The sequence below is a fragment of the Bos mutus genome, chromosome 3 (genome assembly GCF_027580195.1).
Source record: "Bos mutus isolate GX-2022 chromosome 3, NWIPB_WYAK_1.1, whole genome shotgun sequence".
Classification (NCBI taxonomy): Eukaryota; Metazoa; Chordata; class Mammalia; order Artiodactyla; family Bovidae; genus Bos; species Bos mutus.
The window spans coordinates 103,634,179-103,653,386 of NC_091619.1; the positions used below are offsets into that span (position 1 = coordinate 103,634,179).

Below are 19,208 nucleotides of genomic sequence, written 5' to 3' on the forward strand. Positions count from 1 at the left end.
GGAATTCTCTAGGCAAGAATAATGGAGTGGGTTGCCATTTCCTTCTCCAGGGGATATTCCCGACCCAGGGATCGAACCCGGGTCTCCCGCATTGGCAGGCAGGTTCTTTACCACTAGTGCCACCTGGGAAGCCCAGGTAGTCATCGTGTCAAGAGCAACTTCAGTGGAGTGATGGTCCCAGAATGCACGTCACAGTGGGCTGAGTATGCACAGGAGACGGGAGAGTGGAGGCTCCCTGTGTCAACAGCTCTTGGGTTCGCAAGGATGGAGAACAGAGAAACGCTCCACCTCTCCCACTCTGGAGGGGCTGGTGGAGTCAAGGGAGGGGAGTTTTCAGGATGGGAGAGACTTGAGCGTGACGGAGAGTTGATAGCAATCAAACAGTAAAGAGGCTGCAAATGGGGTCAGCCCACTTGCCACTGGGGGGCGCACCTCAGGAGGGAGAAAGGAAAGAACAGACAGGGTGGGTTTCTGGATTTGATAATTGAGAGTGGGGGTGTCCCCACTATTTTCTCTGAGTTTGAGGGGAAGTCATCATCAGAGTGTTCTATTGAGATATTAACTCCTGTCTCATTTACACATACACCCTCCCTGCTCCCAGCCCTCTGCTCTCCCGCCCCCCGCTCCCCTGCAGAGTGACTCACCAGGCAGGAGTGAAAGGCATTAGCCAGGCTTTTGCGTTCCAAGGCCGGAGCCTTTTTCCTCCCACTCAACACCTGAGATGGTACACAGTTTTGTGGTGCTGGCGTCTGAGTTCTTTCTGACTGGGCTGAGAGACAGAACACCACCGAGTCTTAGGGAGTTGGTTCCCCAGCATCGAAGAGGGGGGCAGGAGGACAGGCGTTCCCCATCCCACTCTGGCATGCACCCCCACCCCCAGAAAACGACTATGTGTGACTGCAAACACCAAGGACTAAGGGCTGCGACTTTGAGGGTCCGTGAGGGAAACCCCCATAAAGAGCCAGGGGTGGGGGAGTGGCCCTGCAGATAGGGGACAAACAGTGGAAGCCCCAGGGCAGGGACGGCTGATCTCTGCAACAGCAGCGCCGGCCTGAAACAGACCTCAGCCTTTCTCCTCAAAGAGGACCACAGACTGAGCATCTTTGGGGCTGCGTGAGCCCCTCGGCGTTTTTGGATCACTGGAGGGAGGTGAAGGAGAGCTGTGAGTGATATGGAATTTTCACAAATCTGGTGGGTAGGGACTCAGGCTGAATTTAATTTGATTTAGACCCACTAAGAGATGACTAAGAGCTGTATTTACGTCATGAGTTGGAGCAGAATGTCCAGTGGGCCCAGGACCTGGACAAAGGGTGAACAGTGAGTGGGAGCTGACATCTGGCTCTCCCCCTACCCTGCCCCCCTGGGGCTGGAGCCCAGCAGACACAGACCTACCACGTGGTAGCGCTCGGCCTTCACAGATGAGCACAAGGACGTCCCTCCCCGCGAGGCCCAGGAGCAGGGCAGCAGGTCAAGTCCACATGGACCCCAAGCTCAGAGTTTGGCAGTCTGGACCGAGTCTTGGCTCCTCTCCTTCCACAGTGCTCAGGCACACACAGGCCCAGCCACCTGAGGCTCTCGTCCACATGCCCCCAGGGCCCAGGCCTCTGGTTCTTTTACCTCGGCCTTGTGTCTAGTCCCAGGCACTGGGCACACTGAGGTCTGGGCCGGCTGCTTGCAGCCAGTCTCATGCCCCACCTCAGCAAACACCTGAACCACGCATGGTTCTGAAAGATGGGCGAGCAGGGGGCTGGAGACCAATGGTTTGAGGTTCTGAGAACCCTGTGTCCCTGAGGGGGTTGAAGCAAGAGCCTGGTTGGTGTAGCATTGAGTGGGGCTGCCGACTTCAGCCACAGGCGAGTAAGGCCCTTGGCCCATAGGGCTTTCCAAGTATTAGGTTCACAGACCAGGCACTGCTGAGCTGAGGGAACTGGGCTGTCAGAGCTGCAGACCCACTGAGGCCCAGTCTGCAGGCAACAGGTCAGCAAACACCACAAGCCCCTCTCAGGCCAGGCCAGGCCAACAGAAGCCCCAAGTGTGGAAGAGATCTGAGGCTTGGTCAGGGAGCCTTCCTCACCTGGTCACTTATGTCTGACGGTCCCTGAGCACAGAAGGGGAAAATCTATCTTTTCAATCCTTTAATACAAATCTATTGAGCAGCTTTTGTGTATCAGGGCCCAGTACTGGCCACTGGGGTGCGGCAGTGGACAAGGCGGGCTCCTTCCTCCTGCCCTGTCCTCAAGGAACCCACCACCTTTAAGGTGGGGGGCAGACACAGATACTAACGGTGGTGACACCCAGGGTTTAGAGTTTGGGCAGGCAAGACCCCACTCAGCAAGAGGTTAGAGGTAGCTCCCTGGAGGAAGTGATGGCTCCAAATAGGTACCATTGTTTCCAGGGGACTGACCCCACTCAACATAGAGTCTTCTTATATATATATAGTGTGTGTGTGTGTGTGTGTGTGTGTGTGTGAAGCCACTGTCACTGACTGACATCTTTTTTAAAAAATATTTTATTTATTTATTTGGCTGTGCTGAGTCTCAGCTGCGGCATGCAGTATCTTTTTAGTTTAGGTCCATGGGATCTTCAATTGTGGCATGTGGGATCTAGTTCCCAGACTAGAGGAACCTAGAGCCCTAGGTTCCCAGGGCTTGAACCTAGGCCCCCTGTATTGGGAGTTCAAAGTCCTAGTCACTAAACTACAGGGAAGTCCCACAGAGTAAGTCTTAAGAGGTGTTTTTTATGACTATGTGTGACAGATTTTTGTGTGAACTGAAGCCCAAAAGTCAAAAGCTATCTCTGTCTCTTTCCCATCTCCTCCCCTCCTCCCTTGTTCTCTCTCCATCCCCACTCTCGCTCACCTCCCTTGGGATGATCTCTAGCCCCTTTCTATATTTCAAATTTTACAGGTTGCATTAGATGAGGGTGCAGAGGGAAGATGCCCTGTTTCTGGTCCAGTGACTGATTGAATGAGGTGCTGCTGCCTGAGAGGGGACTGCTGGGGGCTAGCAGATCTGGGGTGGGAGAGACAGTGAATTCAGTTTACCTGACCAACAACTGAGGAGTGGTCTAGAGAAGACTCTTGGAAATACTCAAAACATTGCTTCCCTGGTGGCTCAGACAATAAAGAACCTGCCTGCAATGCAGGAGATCTGGGTTTGATTCCTGAGTTGGAAAGATCCCCTAGAGAAGGGAATGGCAACCCACTCCAGTATTCTTGCCCAGGAGACCCATACCAGGGAGATAGATTTGGAAGTCATCAGCATTTGGTTGGTGGTGGTGGAGACGGTCCATGGGCAGAGAGCAAGAAGGGACAGTGTAGACAGATCCTGGGAGGAATAGGAGATGGTAAAAAAGAGACTGAGAAATGGCAATCAGGGAAGGAATATAGGCCACTGAAGCCAAGAAGAACTGTTTTCACGAGTCAGCAAGGAGCAGGCTTCACTGGCCGGAAAGTATACTTTTTTAAATTTAGAAGAAACCCTCCCCCGAAGCCTAAACTCACTCCACTTCTGAAAAACAGGCCAAAATGTCTAAAGATGCACAAAACTTGCAATACCTCCTCCACAGGACACCAAAATTATCAGTGGATAAAAAACCACAGACTAAGAATGTTCATTTTTGATCCGTTTGTCATCTGGAATCCGGATCTGATTGTTTGCCCAGAATCACTCCCATCCCCTTCTCACACACGAGGGGGCGCACATACACCGCCTCTAAATTCAAGTCCTGGGCAAAAGCAGGCAGTGAATTAGGTGGTAACCATAACTCCACTCAGCTCCTAGCCCCAGACCCCCCACCTCTACCTCTGCCCGGCACATCACATTGTGCTCCTGGAATCCAGGTGCTTCAACAATCTCCAGACTTTATTTCTCACCTGACCCTCAGACTCACAGAGATATCACAGAGACCCCACAGATCAGAGGCCCCATAGGGGTCCTCATCCGACCTAGGCAGTCAGGGTAGGCTCCCCATCTTTCATGAGGGGGGCAGGCAGGAGAGGGCTGATGTGATATGGACTGCACAGTAGGTCTGAGATCAGAGGCTTTGGTGCCAAGGTGTGTCTCTTGGTTTGGAGCTCACCAAGTTCCTATGAGTTAGGACCTGTAGTAAATCTTTTGGTAAGTTATTGGTTTAGCCAGAGATTTTATAGGGTCAGCATTTAAGTTTGATATGAGGAGTCAGAAATTCAATACTGAGGTTTGTATCAGGCTTGGAGGACACTATTTAGCGGTGAACTAAGGGCCAATTAGGACCTGACTCAGGTCTACCCCAGTTGGCATTGTTGATTTTGGGGCGCTGGCCAGCCTCAGGTTGGGGCTGACATCGGGTCAGAGGAGTAGAGTGAGTATGGGGCTGCAGTGAATTTGTATGGAGCTTCTACAAAGCCAGTCTCATAAATCCTAGGTTCCAAGATTACCACTAGAGGTGAGTCAAGTTAGGGTCTTAAATGGCCCCTCAAATGGACGAGGTCTGAAGTCAGTATTTGTATTAGGGTCCTTTTCTGGGGACTCAATCCTAGTTCACAGCATGTTGGTATTGACCTGGGGCTGGGACTGCAGTATTAAGAGTTTTATGGAAAGGCTTGGGGTTCACAAAAAAAAGTGCTGGGTAGCTACCATAGCAAGGTAGCTATTGGACTAAGGTTCACACAGGGATTGGGGCTCAGCACTGGTACTGGGGTCCATTTAAGGACCAGAATTGATGCTGGGGTCACGGTCAAGTAGAGGTGATAACGGGGTTTTAGCCTAAGAATTGGTATTTCAGTTTAATATAGGGGTTCAGATTAAAACTACTACTCGAGCCAATTTCACGGCAGATTTAGGGGTCTGGACTTACTATTGAGTTGGGGTGGGTCCGGGCTCAATAGCAGATTCAGATCTCTATGGAGAGAAAATGGGGTCCTAGAGTAATATCAGGCTCACATTTGGATTGGAAGCCTATAGTAGGATCCGGACTTCGTATGGAAGTTTGGGTCTGCCCATGCTTATTATTGGGGTTCCGGTTCTGTACTGGGGTCCGGGTCGGTTTAGACGCGGGGTTGGGTTGCGGTCTCGGGCCTACGCGGCTCAGCAGCTCTACCAGCGAGAGTGCACGAGGGGAGGGGCGGCGCCGGGGACGCGCACGGCAGGGGCAGGGGCGCGGGCGTGGGCGCGGGCACGCGGCTGGAGCTGGCGCGGGAGCGGCGGAATCGGTGGCGGCGGCGGCAGAGGCGGCGGCTCCAGCTCCGGCTCCGGCTCCAGCTCGGGTGGCGGTGGCGGGAGTGGGATCCGGTGGCGGCGGCGGCGGCAGAAGAGGAGCAGGAGCAGCGGCCCCAGAGGCTTGGGGGGGACATGCGGACCGACGGCCCCTGGATAGGCGGTGAGTGACCCCCGGGCCCCCTTCCAGTTCCCTCCGCATCGGTCCCTTCTCCACTCCCCCGCCCTCTCCCACGTTCTCAGAGCAGAGCTGGGGGCGGTCCCGGGGGGCCGGGGGCGCCGCTTAGGCCGGGCCGCGCCCCCACCTGCCGCGCCCGCCGCCTCGGCTAAGCGCCCCCACCAAGCCCGGCGGCTCCTCCCCGCATTACCCCGCGGCAGACGGACCCCCCCACCATCACCCTGCCGCCGGCTGGCTAGCTCCCTGCCGCCCCTCGCCGCCTTCTCCTTTCTCCGCCTCGCCCCCTCCCTCCCGCCGCACCTGAGCCGCAGCCCGCGCCGCCCCCCCACCCCCCGCCCAGCGCAAAGTTTCCCTTTTGCGTCGGGGCTCCCCCTCCTGGGTCCTGCCTCTTGTGCCCCCACCACCGGCGCGGACACGCTCCGGGGGCGGCCCTCAGCCTCCCACCGCCTCCCCAGCTCCGGGCGGGTCCAGGCCGCGCCCCCACCCCCGCCACACAGGCGCCCCCTCCCAGCCGGCGGGGGATCCGCAGCCGCCGCGCCCCCGTCTTGCTCGCGGCCCGGGCGCACGTGCCGTCCCGGGGTGCGCGGGGCGCGAGTTTGGAAACCCCCACCTCCCCACCCCCAACCCAGGTCGCCGGCGCGGGCCGGGGAGGCGCTGGGCCGGGCTGTACCCGCCCCTCCCCGGGTGCAGTGACCCGAAGGCCCTGGGGCGACCTGTCCCGTGAGGACGTGTCCACTCGGACCCGCTCCGGAAAGTTCACTCAGTCGCCGCCCGGCGTCCCGTCCCGTGTTGGTGTGCCCCGGTCCTCATCGCTGTGCCCACGATCCTGTCTCGGCTTATTTCTCCTTTTCCCTCCGTGTTTCCGTCTCTCTACGCCCTTCAAAGCCTCTGGATCTCTGTCTCCCCGTGTCGCGGCCTCCCACTTTCAACCCACTCCACCCCCCAAGCAATCCCGGGGTCTCTCTGCTGTCTGCGACTCCCTCCGGGGTCTCCCTGCTCTCTCTCGCTGGGTCTCTGTGTTCTTTCTCCCGGCTCTCAGTGCTCTTTGCCGGGTCTCTGTGTTCCTTCTCTTGGGTCTCTGTGTTCTTTCCCTGGGTCTCTGTGCTCTTCCCGGCTTTCTGTTCTCTCTTCTCAGGTCTCTCTGCTCCCTCCCCCATCTCTGGGTCTCCCTTCCCTGGTCTCTGTCGGGTCTCTTGCTGGTCTCTTAGTGTCTCTGTCTCCCACGGACAGGAATCTCTGCCGCCCCTTTGCAGAGACCCAGACCTCCTCCTCGTTCCTTTGGAATGCTGCCCCTCTGGTTCTTCCACCCCAGGGTGGGGGATGGGGCTAGTTTTTCTCCTCTTTTCAACACCCCCCACCCCCCAGTGCAGGGCCCCCAAGTTGGAACAGGTTGATGGGTGGGTGCCGGGTACCTGTCTGAGCAGTAAAATGGAAAGGAGGCTGCTGGCAGGAGTGGGTGGTAGGGTCCTCTGGATTCCCCTGGGCCCTCCCCCCCTCCACCCCCGGGGCAGGCCTGGAGTCTGGACTGCGAAAGTGTTGGTGATGAAGACTCCCCTTGGGCTCCCAGAGTGACCTGGTGTGGGATCTGACCAGAGAATCCAGAGAAGTGCATTGGGGTGAGAGGCCTGGAAAAGGATCCAAGGCTGGTGCTTCCAGGGGATCCTCAATGGTGAAGGATCCACCAAGAAGGCAGGAGATCTGCTGAGGGATCCTTTGAGAGGCATATGGCATCCAGTGGGATCCAGAGCAAGGTTCTGTCAGAAAAATCTCAGGAAATTCTATGCTTGGCTCCTTATTAACTCTTGCTTCAGGGAGCAAGAGAATCCCAGTTTTTCACTGATGGTATGAATGAGCCTAGGGCTTCAGGAAGGAGTAGGTGAGCCTCCCCAAGCACAGCCCCCCACATCCGCAGCCCCAGCCCAGGCCACACACTCACAGCCCCCTTTTCCACACTCAGCTCACCCTCCCCCCCCCCCACCTCCACTCCACATCCACTTGTCTCCCCAGTGCCCTCTCATTTGCACACTTGGGCCTGCGCAGCAGCCAGAGCTTCAAAATCTGCTGTGTTTGCACGCCCATGTCCCAGTCTGCATGCTTGCTTACACCCTCACTGCTCCCCTGTGCACAGCCTAGGAAGGGTGTGTGTACACGTGCAGCCTCATGCTTTCTTGTGCACACATTTTCTCATACATTTTTGCTTGCCCAGTTTCCCCTTGTCCTTGGAAACATCTCTGTAGTTCTGTTTTCTCCTTGCTCTTCCTCTTCCCTTTTTTCTCCCTTTACAAAGAAAATAGTTTTCATATACTTTCTTCCTTTCTCCTTCCTCCTGCAGCTCCTGGCCTCCCCTCTGGTCAGCCTCGTGCACATAGCGCGCATGTGTATGGTGTCCCGGCTTCTAAGGGAGGAGGCTAGGTTTGGGTGCTGGTGAAGCAGTTGGGGAGGGGATTTCGGAGAGTGGGGGAGCGTTGCAATAAGAGCAGCCTGGCTGCTTTCCTTGGGAATTGTATTTATGTGCAGCAAAACGCTGGCCTTTGCTCTCTGTGCTCCCTCCACTCTTGTTCTCGTCAGTCCTGACTGTGGAAGTCCAGTACAGTCAGCAGGAGATAGGACCCAGACCTCTTCCTACAGAGGCTGTGACACATACTACAGCCCCTCCACTTTCCAGTTTGAGACCTTGGCGAGATCCTGTTCTCCCTGAGTCTCAGTTTCACTCCCTATAAAATGGAAGAGGTCGTCCAACCCTAGCTGGTTGCCAAGGCTGTCGTGGGAATCCCCTGTGTGGCAGTGTATCAGCAGCAGTGGCTATTGCTTCCGGTGTGACTGATACTGCTGTGTGCTTGGACCAAGCTTGCAGCCAGGGCCCTGCCGTTGAGAAGCTCATGGTCCCTGGGGGAACAGACTGCATCATGAGAATGCAGAGCAATTCAGTAACCTCTTATTGATTGCTGACTGTGTGCCAGACTCTAGGCCAGGCACTTTCAGCTGGGCTGCCATGCCTCCTATGGGACTAACTGCTGTGTAGAAGAGGCAGCCCACTTCTTAGGAACTGCTAAGGTTAAGCCCAGCATCAGCTTCACCTAAAGCAGCCACCATTCTGAACTGAGGTTAGAAGATTGGAGGAGTTCACCACAAGTTCAGAGATCAAGATGAGATGAGTCCCAAAGAAGACCAAGAAAATGGGCTATCTGAATTGGGGTTTGAGGGATGAATAGGAGTTTTCCAACGGAAGAAAAGGCACTCCAAGCAGGAAAAAAAAAGTATGTCTAAACACCCAGAGGTCTTATCACTTGTGGCGTGTTCGGAGATAGAGCAAATCTAATGCCATGTTAAGTAACTATGACTTTACTCTGAGAACACAAAAGGGAAACACCAAATAATTAAAGTTTGAATGAAAGGGAGGGGTGTGTGGAATGTGCTGTGATCAGATTCATGTTTCCAGAAGAGGATTCTGTGGCTGTGGGAAGTAAATAGAAACAGGATACCCAGTGAGGAGAAGGGTGAAGGTAAGTCAGATGAGAGAGAATGGTGGTTTGGTAGCATGGAGCCATTTAGAAGGCACACGTTTATTAGGACAGGATGATTTATTGGATGTGGGAGTGAGGGAGAGGAAGGGGTCTAGGTTCCTTGGAGTGACTGGGTAGGGCTTTCACTGAGCCAGGGACTTGGGGATGAAAGGTGGATTTGGGGAGAGGCAGATAATAAGCTCATGGTTCGACCTGTTGGCCTTTGAGATGCTTGGAACATCTGAGGGTGGGATGAGGGGGTCTTTTAGGAGGGAGATGTGTGTGAGAATCTGGAGCTTGGGGGAGAAGTCTGAGGAAGGATGGAGAGTTATATGAGAGCATGTAGAGCTGTGCCCAAGAGAAGACAGCCTCACTGGTAAAAAGTGCAGACTCTAGTTTCAAACTGATGGGTTCAAAACCACTTAATAGCAGTGTGACCTTGAGCAAGTTGCTTAGCATCTCTGAATTTGTTTTCCCTTTTGTCAAAGTGGATATAGCAGAAGTCCATATCTTGTGCGGTGGTTCGAAGATTGAAGTTAATATGCAGAAAGTGCTTAGAATAGGGCCTGGCATCTAGTAAGTATTGCTGTCTCAGTGTTAGCAGTTCTTATTATAATAATCATCAAAGGGGGCGGTGCAAACCCAGCCCATCAGAATCACAGTGGGAAGGGCTTTTAAAACTCTTTGGGCATCTGCTCACCTAAAGTAGCTGCAATTCTGAGCTTTGGTTCGCAGGCTGGAGAGTGCCTAGCCCTCAGCCCTCAGCCCTCATGCCATCCCTGGGATCATGCGTGTTGCTCAGGTGTATCTGACGTTCAGGTGGGCTAGTGTGAGAAGACTAGAGGATGAAGCCCTGGGGAAGAGACGTTGGGAACGGGGGAAGGGGATTCTGAGAAGGGGCGGCCTCAGCGTGCTGGGTCCCCTGTCTCCCCACCTGCCCTGGCCCTGGGCGTCAGATGAGGTGTCTGCCTCTGAGGTCCAGATGTACCCAGACTCTGTCCCCAGTGTTCAGATCTGTGAACAGTCATTTGGCTCCTTGGCAGTGTTTCAGCTACTTCCGGGAACTGTTCTGGTGCAGCTATGGGGGCTGCCTGGGAGCCGCTTGAGAGAAGTGTCCGTGCTCCTCTAGACTTCAACTTGCTTCTGATCCTGCTGCCAGGCCGGCTTCCAGACTTGGCAAATGATAGAGAGCCCTGCCAGGGGCCAGCCCTGGCTTAGTGCCAAGGCCTGCTCACCTGATCCTGGTCACAAATGCCAATCTCGCTCCTGAGGCCTTTGTGGGTGCCAACTGGTGATTCCTAACTTGGGTCCGGTACCAGCCAGGCCCTTTCTGAATAGCTCTCCCGTTGGTCTCCTGGGTGTGCCTGGCAGGCCTGGCTGATGCTGTGTCTGGGGTGGTTCTGGGAGCTCTGCAGGTGACCCTGACGGGTGATTCCGATCACTCTCTTAGGTTGTTTTGGGCACTGGTGGCTCCAGGTGCTGTTCTAGCTCTTCTGGAATCCTGTTTGTGCTTCAGGGTCTTTCCACGGGCAAGGTTCTCTGCCTGCTTTGTCTGTCCTCTGACCCACCTCCAGGCCATTAGGGGCACATCCCCCTCTATCCAGGTGTGGCTCCTGCTCAGCTTAGGTCCAAGCACCAGGCCCAGGGCTCCTGGTGTGGCCCTGGGCGTGGTCATAGTGCAGCTGGCTTGGGGGACCCTCCCCATTCTCTGCCTTGGACTCTGCCCCAGGGTCCCTGAGCAACGGTGGAGCTGACAGCTTCACGCCTGGCCCTGTGAGGCCCCAGTGGGCGTCCCCAGACAAATGGGCCTTTGAGTTTGGGACATGGAAGCTGGTTGTCTGGCCAGACCCACCTGGCAGCCTGTGTGCTGGGAGCAGGGGCCACAGGGAGCTTTATGGAGAAGCCGGTGGGCTGGGGGCAGGAAGTGTGTGACCATCCCGAGGCCCAGGGCTTTGGGCTCTTGGGGGAGGGGGCAATGGAGGTAGGAGAGGATGTGAGCTTCAGGGTCAGCATGAATGGTCCTGGGCTGGCTAGGCCTGTCCTGGTCAGTCAGGATGGGGCTCTGGCCTGAGGATGTCCCCTGTGTTGCAGAGGTGGTCAGTCTCAAGTGAGGCTGATTCCCAGGTGCCAGGTGTGGGGGGTTGGCCTTGGGGGCTCCCTGACCCAGTCCTATGGGTCTGTTTGGGGAGGAGCCAGGGTGGAACTGCTGTGTTGGGCAGGATCCCTGTGTGCGTGGCAGCGTGAGACCGAGGAGAAACCCGTGCAAGGTGCGGCCCGAGTAGAGCAGGCAGCAGGGAGATGGTTGCTGAGCAGTGGGGAGGGGGCTGTGAGAGCTGTGGGCAGGTCAGACCCTTCCCCCACCCAGGAGGGGACCCACTCCAGGTCGGGGCTCAATAATGGCTCCAGAAGGACGGGGCCGGGCCCTGTCACTGTGTGTGTGCCAGTGGAAGAGGCATCCAGGGGCACACCTTCATTTTAGAAATTATAGAGCAGCACAGAGTCAAAAATAAACATTGCTTCTGAAGCTTCTTTGAAGGCTCCATGCATGTTGGCGCGGTTCTCCCCAGGTTGAGCTGTTTTCCGTGAACTCATTCATGTGTCCATCTGCCCAGTTAGCATATATTGACAGAGCACCTACTATGCGCTGGCTTTCTGCTGGGAGCTGGGGACCTGGAGCTGAGCCGGCACGCACCAAGCTTATTATGGTTGTGACTCAGCGGCCACTCAGCAATTGTGTAAATAAATAAATCATCACATCTGTGGTCAGTGCTCCGAGGCAAGGTCCAAGTGTGTAGCCTGGGACGTCCTGGAAGGCCTCCCTGAGAAAGTGCCCTTGGCTCTGAGAACCGAAGGGTCACTGGTTAGAACAGGTGGGGAGTGCAGTCCTGGCAGTGGAGCAGGGCCCAGGCAAGGCTGAGAGACTGTAAGAGTATGGCACATGTGAGGATCAGAAGAGGAAATTGTCAGGCTGGCTGGCTGGCAAGGGAGCACGGCCAGGTGGGGCTGCGGAGGTGGGTGGGCAGAATTGCTGTGCTGGAAGGTCACGCTAAGGAGCTTGGACACAAGATTTTCTCCCGAGGTCAGGGGCTTGCTCTGTGTTGTTCACGGCTCTATACAGGGTACCTGGCAGAAAGGCTGGCGCATAGTAGGTGCTCAGGAGCCTGGAAGGAGTGATTGAATTAAGCGAAGAGATGGGCATTTTTACTAAATGGAGATCGTCCTGCTTGAACGGTCCCATAACCTGCTTTTTCCACCCCTGCATAAACAGCACATTTTGAATGTCTCTGTGTCAGTACATGTTCTGCTGCGGTGCTGTTCTTAACGTTTCCTCGTCCTTTTCCCTCTTTCCAGGAAGGAGCGGAGGCCCCGGTGCCCTGCCCTCGGTGCTGGTTGTCCAAGAGTGACTGGCGTGAGCAAGCCAAAACCTGGTGAGTGTCCAGCCAGGTAGGGGTGCGGAGGACAAGGCTGGGCAGTTCAGATTTAGACTCAGACTGGTGGAGAGCCGTGCAAGGATTGTCGCCAGGGGACATGGTGATGCAGGGTGCATGTGGCAGAGAGGTAATGGAGGCCTGGACAAGGAAGGCAGTGGTGGAGGTGGAGAGGAGGGATTCGAGTGCTATTTAGGGAGGCCGAGTAGACAGGACATGGTGAAGGGTTGAATGTGGGGCAGGAGGCGGGGGGTGGCGGGGGGAGGTGTCGCTGATGGCTCTCGAGTCTCTGGCTGGAGTGGGTGGTGGAGGTGGCTGGGGAATGATATACAGCTTGTCAGCTGCTGTAGGTGTGAAATAGGCTTCAGGATAACATTGCAGGACCTCCACCAGGATCTCTGTGCTTCCCATTCACCATGTTTCTCTAGAAAAGACTGTTCCTGTTGACTGTAGGTTGTGGAAGAAAGAGCAGGATCCTCACAAGATCTGGGGTCCATTCTTCCACGTCTCTTTGAAATCGACTTCTATCTGCTAGAAGCCCAGAGCGTAGTTGCAGGGGATGAAGTTGGAGGGTTTGGTTGCAGTTGAAGTGTGTTAGGCCTTGGATGTCAGACTAAAGATTCTCCTGAGCGCGATATGAAGGCACTGAAAGTTCTTACTCAGAGAACCTGCATCCGCACATTCATCCGCCCGTTCTCCCATTCATTTGTTCATTCATGAAACGTTATCTGCATGTCTACTGTGGGCTAAAAGCAGCAGGCAAAGCTGAGGGCCTTGATCGGATATGCATTTCTGTAAACTGAAGGGAGTGTTGGTTTGTGTGCAGGAGGGGCTGGAAGGGAGTGACCAGAGGCAGGAAGCCCACTGAAGACAGGGGTGCTGATGAGATCTTCCTAACGTGGTGGTTGTTGGGGTAGAGGCAGGATGCATTCAAACGTATTGACCAGCTGCACAGGTGGGATGAGGAAAAGGGAGAATTTGAGGAGGCCCAGCTGGCTTGGGTGACTGGTCGTGGTGGTGCTCGTCGCTGAAGTAGGGACCTGGAGGAGGGGTTGGGGAGGATGGGTTCTGGTTGAGTCTGAGTCCTCTGCAAGTGCCCTGAAGGCAGAGCCCATGACTGTCTTGTTCATCACCCTGCCTTCTGGCTCAGGGCCCCATATACCCCCCTGGACAGTTCTGCATGATGGCCAGTGAAGAGGTCTGTGGAAGAGATGGGTTTGGCCTAGGGAGGGGAGGAAATGAGCATGTATCGGGCATCTGCTGGGGGCCAGGCCCTGTGTGTGGTGAGGCGGGCTTTGGGCGTCTGTAGAAGATGCAGGGGCAAGGCCATGTCACTGGTCGGAAAGGTCAGATGGGGAGGAGGGGTATGGGGATACCCATCACCTGTCCATCTACCCATTATGGGTCTGACCTTCCTGGGAGCCCAGTCTCAACAGAAAAGGGGCCTGAACATGGAGCCCCTCTGTCCTCTGGGGAGGCCACTTGCTGATGGCATATGTGAGGGGTAGGACTAAGGTGTGCTATGTGGCTGGGCTTCTGGAGGCAAGACTGACTGGGAGGGGGTGGGCAAGAGGCCTTGAGATCTAGAGGCCTAGGTTCAGCTAATGTAAGAGTCAAGCATACCTGGGGTCTTGGGGTCCAGGGTACTCATAGGGCCTGGGTTCTGGGGCAGGGGCCAGGGCAGGATCTAGGGGACATCAGGGAACGATCTTGCTGTCCATATTCAGTTCAGTTCAGTTCAGTCGCTCAGTCGTGTCCGATTCTTTGCAACCCCATGAATCGCAGCATGCCAGGCCTCCCTGTCCATCACCAACTCCCGGAGTTCACTCAGACTCATGTCCATCGAGTCAGTGATGCCATCCAGCCATCTCATCCTCTGTCGTCCCCTTCTCCTCCTGCCCCCCATCCCTCCCAGCATCAGAGTCTTTTCCAATGAGTCAACTCTTCGCATGAGGTGTTTCTCAACCTCAGGACTGTTGACATTTTGGACCAGATAATCCTTAATTTTGGGGGGCTGACCCGTTAACTGTAGGATGTCCAGCAGCATCCCTCGTTTCTTCCTACTATGCCAGTAGCACTTACCCTCCCCCATCAGACAATCAGAACTGTCTCTAGACATCGCCTGATGTCCCATCGTGGGGCGAGATCACCCTGGATTGAGAAGCACTGGTCTGTGCCACTTTCTGCTGCCTTCTTTGTGCTGTACAAATCTGGAAAACTGAGGAGGGCCACTCAGGGAAGATTCGCACTAATCGGCCACTGGAGCTGAGTTCTGGTGGGTGAGTAGTGGCTGGGCCAGGAGAAGGCCTTTTTTCCAGTGGAGAGAACAATGAGTGCAGAGGCCTGGAGGCACCACGTTGGTGAACATTAACCCAGGGGAGCCTCCACTCCCCAGAGGAAGGAGGCCAGAGGGCTGGTGGCCTAGGAGTTATAGCTGTAGGAAGGTGCCTCTGCTGGCCCTTTGGTCTCCTGCCCCCAGAGCTAAGCCTCTGCTGGAGCTCGTGCCTCCCCCAGCGACTCTGGGACAGTCTTCCTAGGATCCCCATCCGCTCACACAGGAACCTGAATTGCTGAGGGCTGCCAGGGGGTCAGGGTCCCAGCTTCCTGGGTAGGGGGGGCTGATTCTGGCTGTGCCCTAGACCCTGACCAACTAGCTGGAGGAGCAAAGGCGGCCTGCTGCCGGCCACCTCCTTTCTCGGGGCCGAGGTCACGGCACGGCTGAGACTGATGTATTCCCGTCTTAATCTGGTGGTTGGTTTGGTGAGAGTTGGAAACATGTTGGTTTTCCCTTCCCAAGTGTAACAAGGCCTGTTTCCGCCTCCGCGGCCGCTGCTGCAGTGCCACGCGGTGAAGTGTCCGGGACGTGACAAAAGGGCTCGGTTAGCTGCCCGCCGGTGAGAAGATGAACAGCTCGCGGCGCTGCCCGCCCTCACATTCCTCTTGCCCAGGCGCTGGCCTCTCCCCTTGGCCGGCCGCTCCCTGGGGCCCTGCATACCCCTCTTTTTACTAACATCCATTCTGGGGCCCCAGGCCCCACTGGGAGCCAGGGTCCTGGCCCAGGGAGGAAGTGGGGAGGAAGCTGTAGGAACAGGTGGTATTTGGAGACTAATTAATATTTGTGAATAATAACACGTGCCCAAGGGAAACAAATCAATCTGTGTTTGCATATTCATGAGGAGGCCTCGGAATGATCCCAGCTGTTCTCCAGCCAGGGAAACACCCCCCACACACCATGGCTGGCGTCACATGGTCTCTCTGGGGCAGCCCCCATTGAGGCTGGCAGGGGTGGATGGCTGCATGGAGGTGGCCTGGCCTCTGTTTACAGGCCTGTCCGAGATGTTTGTGTTTGAATCCTATGGCTTGGTGTGGTGCCTGTTCCTTTTTTTTCCTCACAGCAGCGATCCCCAGGCTCTTCAATTTCACAAACCAGTACAATTTCCAGAAGGACTTGGAGGCCAGACTTGGGGTTAGCCATTTTTATTTTGCCAAAGTAAGGACATTATTAAAAAATAACTGGTATCTGCTATCCCCCATCACTTCCTATAAGAAAGGACATTTTAACACCAAGGACAAAATTTCAGAATAAAGGACAGTTCTTCCCAAGAAAGGGCAGTTGGCAGCTTTATGGTGATGTAGTAAAGAAAAAGGATATATGAAAACCATCCTGAGTGTAGAAAAATGGCATCCAGTGATACTGTACAATAGCATTCAGTACGGAGTTGTTTTCCTACCCAAGTGTGTCAGTTGGTAGAACCGACGGTCCGCAGTGCAATCCAGAGACGAGCCGAGTGTGCAAGTGCTCAGGCTGTGTTTTCATCTCGGCTGTTGAGAGTCCAGACTCACCCAGCCATGGGCAGAAGTGGACACTCTGCTCCTAACGCCGTCGCACTGAATTCAGAAGGTTCTCGGCCACCCCAGGCAGGAGGGTGTCAGCCCGCCTCCCTACTGCCCTCCTGCCGTCTCCTCCCAGGTGACCCTGAGCACCCTGGGGCTGGGGGCAGGGCCAGTGTCTAGACCCGGGGCCTGGGACTCTGATGGGACTTCAGCGTGGGGCCCTGAAGCTGGGAGCAGCCTGCACCGCCTGACACTGGGGTGGGCTCTGTGCCCAGAGTCGGGGCAGAGGCAGCTTGCTTGTACTCGGAGCTGATGAGGGAGAAGCCTGGCCGGGACAGCGATGTGCTGGCCAGAGTAATTCCCTGAGAACGTGTCTGTATTTTGTGTCCCCATGTTTCCCCATCACTCTGGGTGTCCCCATGTCCATGGAACTGCTGGGAGAAGCTGTCTAGGAGGGAACATCATCTTTTCAACCTCTTTACCTCTGTCTCCTCTTTCTGCATTTGAGCAGTGACCTTGGCACTCCAGACCCAGATACACAGGGCAAGCCAGGAGTCCCCAGGTCAGGGCCAGTTGTCTTTGTTTCAGTGGCAGTGGGCTTACCAGAGGCCCAGTTTCCTGACACCCATGGCCAGAATCTCATCCAAGAGGATACCACACGATATCTGCTCTGGAATAACAACCCCACGATGGCTGTACTGGGCTTCTCTGGTGACTCAGCAGTAAAGAATCCACCTGCAATGCTGGAGACTCAGGTTCAATCCCTGCATCAGGAAGATCCCCTGGAGAAGGAAATGGCAACCCACTCCAGTATTCTAGCCCGGGAAATCCCACGGACAGAGGAACCTGGTAGGCTACAGTCCATGGGGTCAAAGAAGAATCAGACATGACCAAGTGACGCTGTGGCTGTACTGGGGACTGAACACCCCCTGATATTGATAACTGGTGTTATTTATCTGTGATAATGTACCTCGGTGATGTCCATCGGGCAGCTGCACACCCATGATGTCTGTCCACACTCACATGGCGTCTGGCCAGGATGGCTACACCTCCATGATGGCTCTGCCTGGGAGATGCACTGCTTGTGATTACTATGCCAAGGCAGCTACAGGGGATTATGGCTCAGTGGCCATTATACTGGGGAGTTACACTCCATGATGGTCGTGCTGTGCTGTTCCTCCACAGTGTCTCTCCCGTGTAGCTTCATCACCTCTACATCCATGCAGAGAGCTGTGTGTGTCTGCACTGGTGGTAGAGGGGGCAGGCTCACACTTGGACTGCTTGTACAATACCTGGGGGGGAAACCTCTGTGAATTCCGTATTGCTGCACCCCGTGATGTCTGTACTAGTCCCCTCTGCCTTTGTCCTTTGGTGCGACATGCCACTGATATGCATACCAAGGATGCAGGGTGGTTTTATCAAGGGCCCATACCCCCGTGACAGCCCGGCCCGGCAGCTCACCACCTGATGTCTGCTGGGAAATTGAGTATCATTGGTCACGGTGCAGCATGACAGTGCCGTGGTGACCAGGCCCAGACAGACAGGGCCTTAGTGATGCATGACCTCCATCCCAACTTGGCCATACAAGGCATCACGGTGGGGATGCCCTCTCTCCTGGTCTCAGCTACCTGAACTCTGATCATTCAGCAGAACCCCAGGTGTGGGGTAAATGGGGCTGGATGCCCACCAGGCTGCCTCAGTGTTCTTGCTTTTGCTGCTAAGCCCATCTCAGACTTCTGGTAAGATCTTGAGACAAGAGACAGCTCCCCCCTTCCCGTTTGTGGTCAGCCCCTGCCTCAGTTCACAGTCCTCCTGCTTTGTCCCAGCACCTTGGCTCCCTTTCTGCCCTCTGCCCTTCTGAACTTTGTCCCGGTTGAGACTGGGGTCCAAGTTCCAGGGCAGAGCAGAGCCATCTTTGAGTCCTGTCTCTTCCTGTTACCAGCCCTGTCACCTCCTTGCAGATTCTCTCACCCTGTGGGTCTGCCGGGTCTGGTCCCCTCTCCCACCCGAGTCTGTAGGTACCACCGTGGAGCCCCGAGGTGTGTCCACCAGCACTCTGTGCCCTGTTGTGTCCCCAGGGCATTAATGAGGGACTTTGTACACCAGCCCCTGTCCCAGAGCAAGGTGTGAGTTGAGCTGGTGGGCACTGGAGCACATCTCCTGAAGCCCCCTGAACGGGAGCCGTGGGAGAGAGACCCTCAGGAGCTCGCCATCAGGGCTGGGGAGTGATAGCGGTGTGTCTGTACCGTCTAGTGTGACTATGCTGAGTGCTCCACATGGGTGCCAGGTAGAGTGTGTGTGGAGGGGGAAGGAGCACACCCAACCGAGGAGCCCTGTAAGCAAAGGCCTGGAAGCATTCAGACCATCCCGTATGGTCTTCCCCTGCCCAGGTTTCTGGCTCAGCCCGGAGGGCAGTTGTGAGTGAGTCACCATCTGAAGCTTGCCACCCCATCAGTTGATCTGCTCTGGGCCACTGGGGTAGGGCAGAGGAGGTGTGGGGTTGACTCTCAGGGTCCAGCACCCCCAGTCCTGGCCACTAGGGCCTCCCTGTGATTTCCCTGTAGAGAAGGTTGGTGCCATGGGAATTGGGTAGGATGAGGGTGGCCAGGCAGGGCGGCTGCAACTCGTCCAGAGCGCGTCCTGGCGAGTCCAGACGGGTTGCGGCTTTGGCTCCAAGCCTCTGATACCTGGATCCTGTCTGCCACTGCCAGGGCTGTGCTCTGAGGCCTGTGCCCAGCATGTGGGCTCTGCTGGGCAGAGGAGGCGCAACAGGAGGCCCCAGAACTCTGGAGTTCCTGGCCTCTGTGGGTCTGCTAACTGCTCTGGCTTGGTCTCCGTCTCCCCCTGTGTGTCCGTTGGACCCCGTTTCCCTGTCCCAGTCTCCTTACGGAGGCGTGTTGGAAACTCTAGGTCCGGAATGGAACATCCCTGTACATCCTCTGGTCTCAGAATCTCCTGCCCTCTACTCAGGTTCAGAGAATGACCTGAGGGCCTCTTGTACTCTCCCTGTGTATGACTCGTGGGTTATCCTTGGGGTCTCCAGGGAATTGATGAGGCGTCTGGGTTTGCA

At 55.7% G+C, this 19,208-nt stretch overlaps 1 protein-coding gene across 2 annotated transcripts in view; it reads left to right on the plus strand.

The window, feature by feature from the left end:
- The first annotated feature begins 5,162 nt into the window (after nt 1-5,162).
- The window catches only part of PTPRF (protein tyrosine phosphatase receptor type F), an 84,295-nt gene continuing 70,249 nt past the window's right edge, over nt 5,163-19,208 (plus strand). For both annotated transcript variants that reach the window (XM_070368324.1, XM_070368325.1), the window contains exons 1-2: nt 5,163-5,358; nt 12,228-12,304. The gene's annotated coding sequence lies outside the window, so the exon portion shown is untranslated. The remainder of the gene's footprint in view (nt 5,359-12,227; nt 12,305-19,208) is intronic.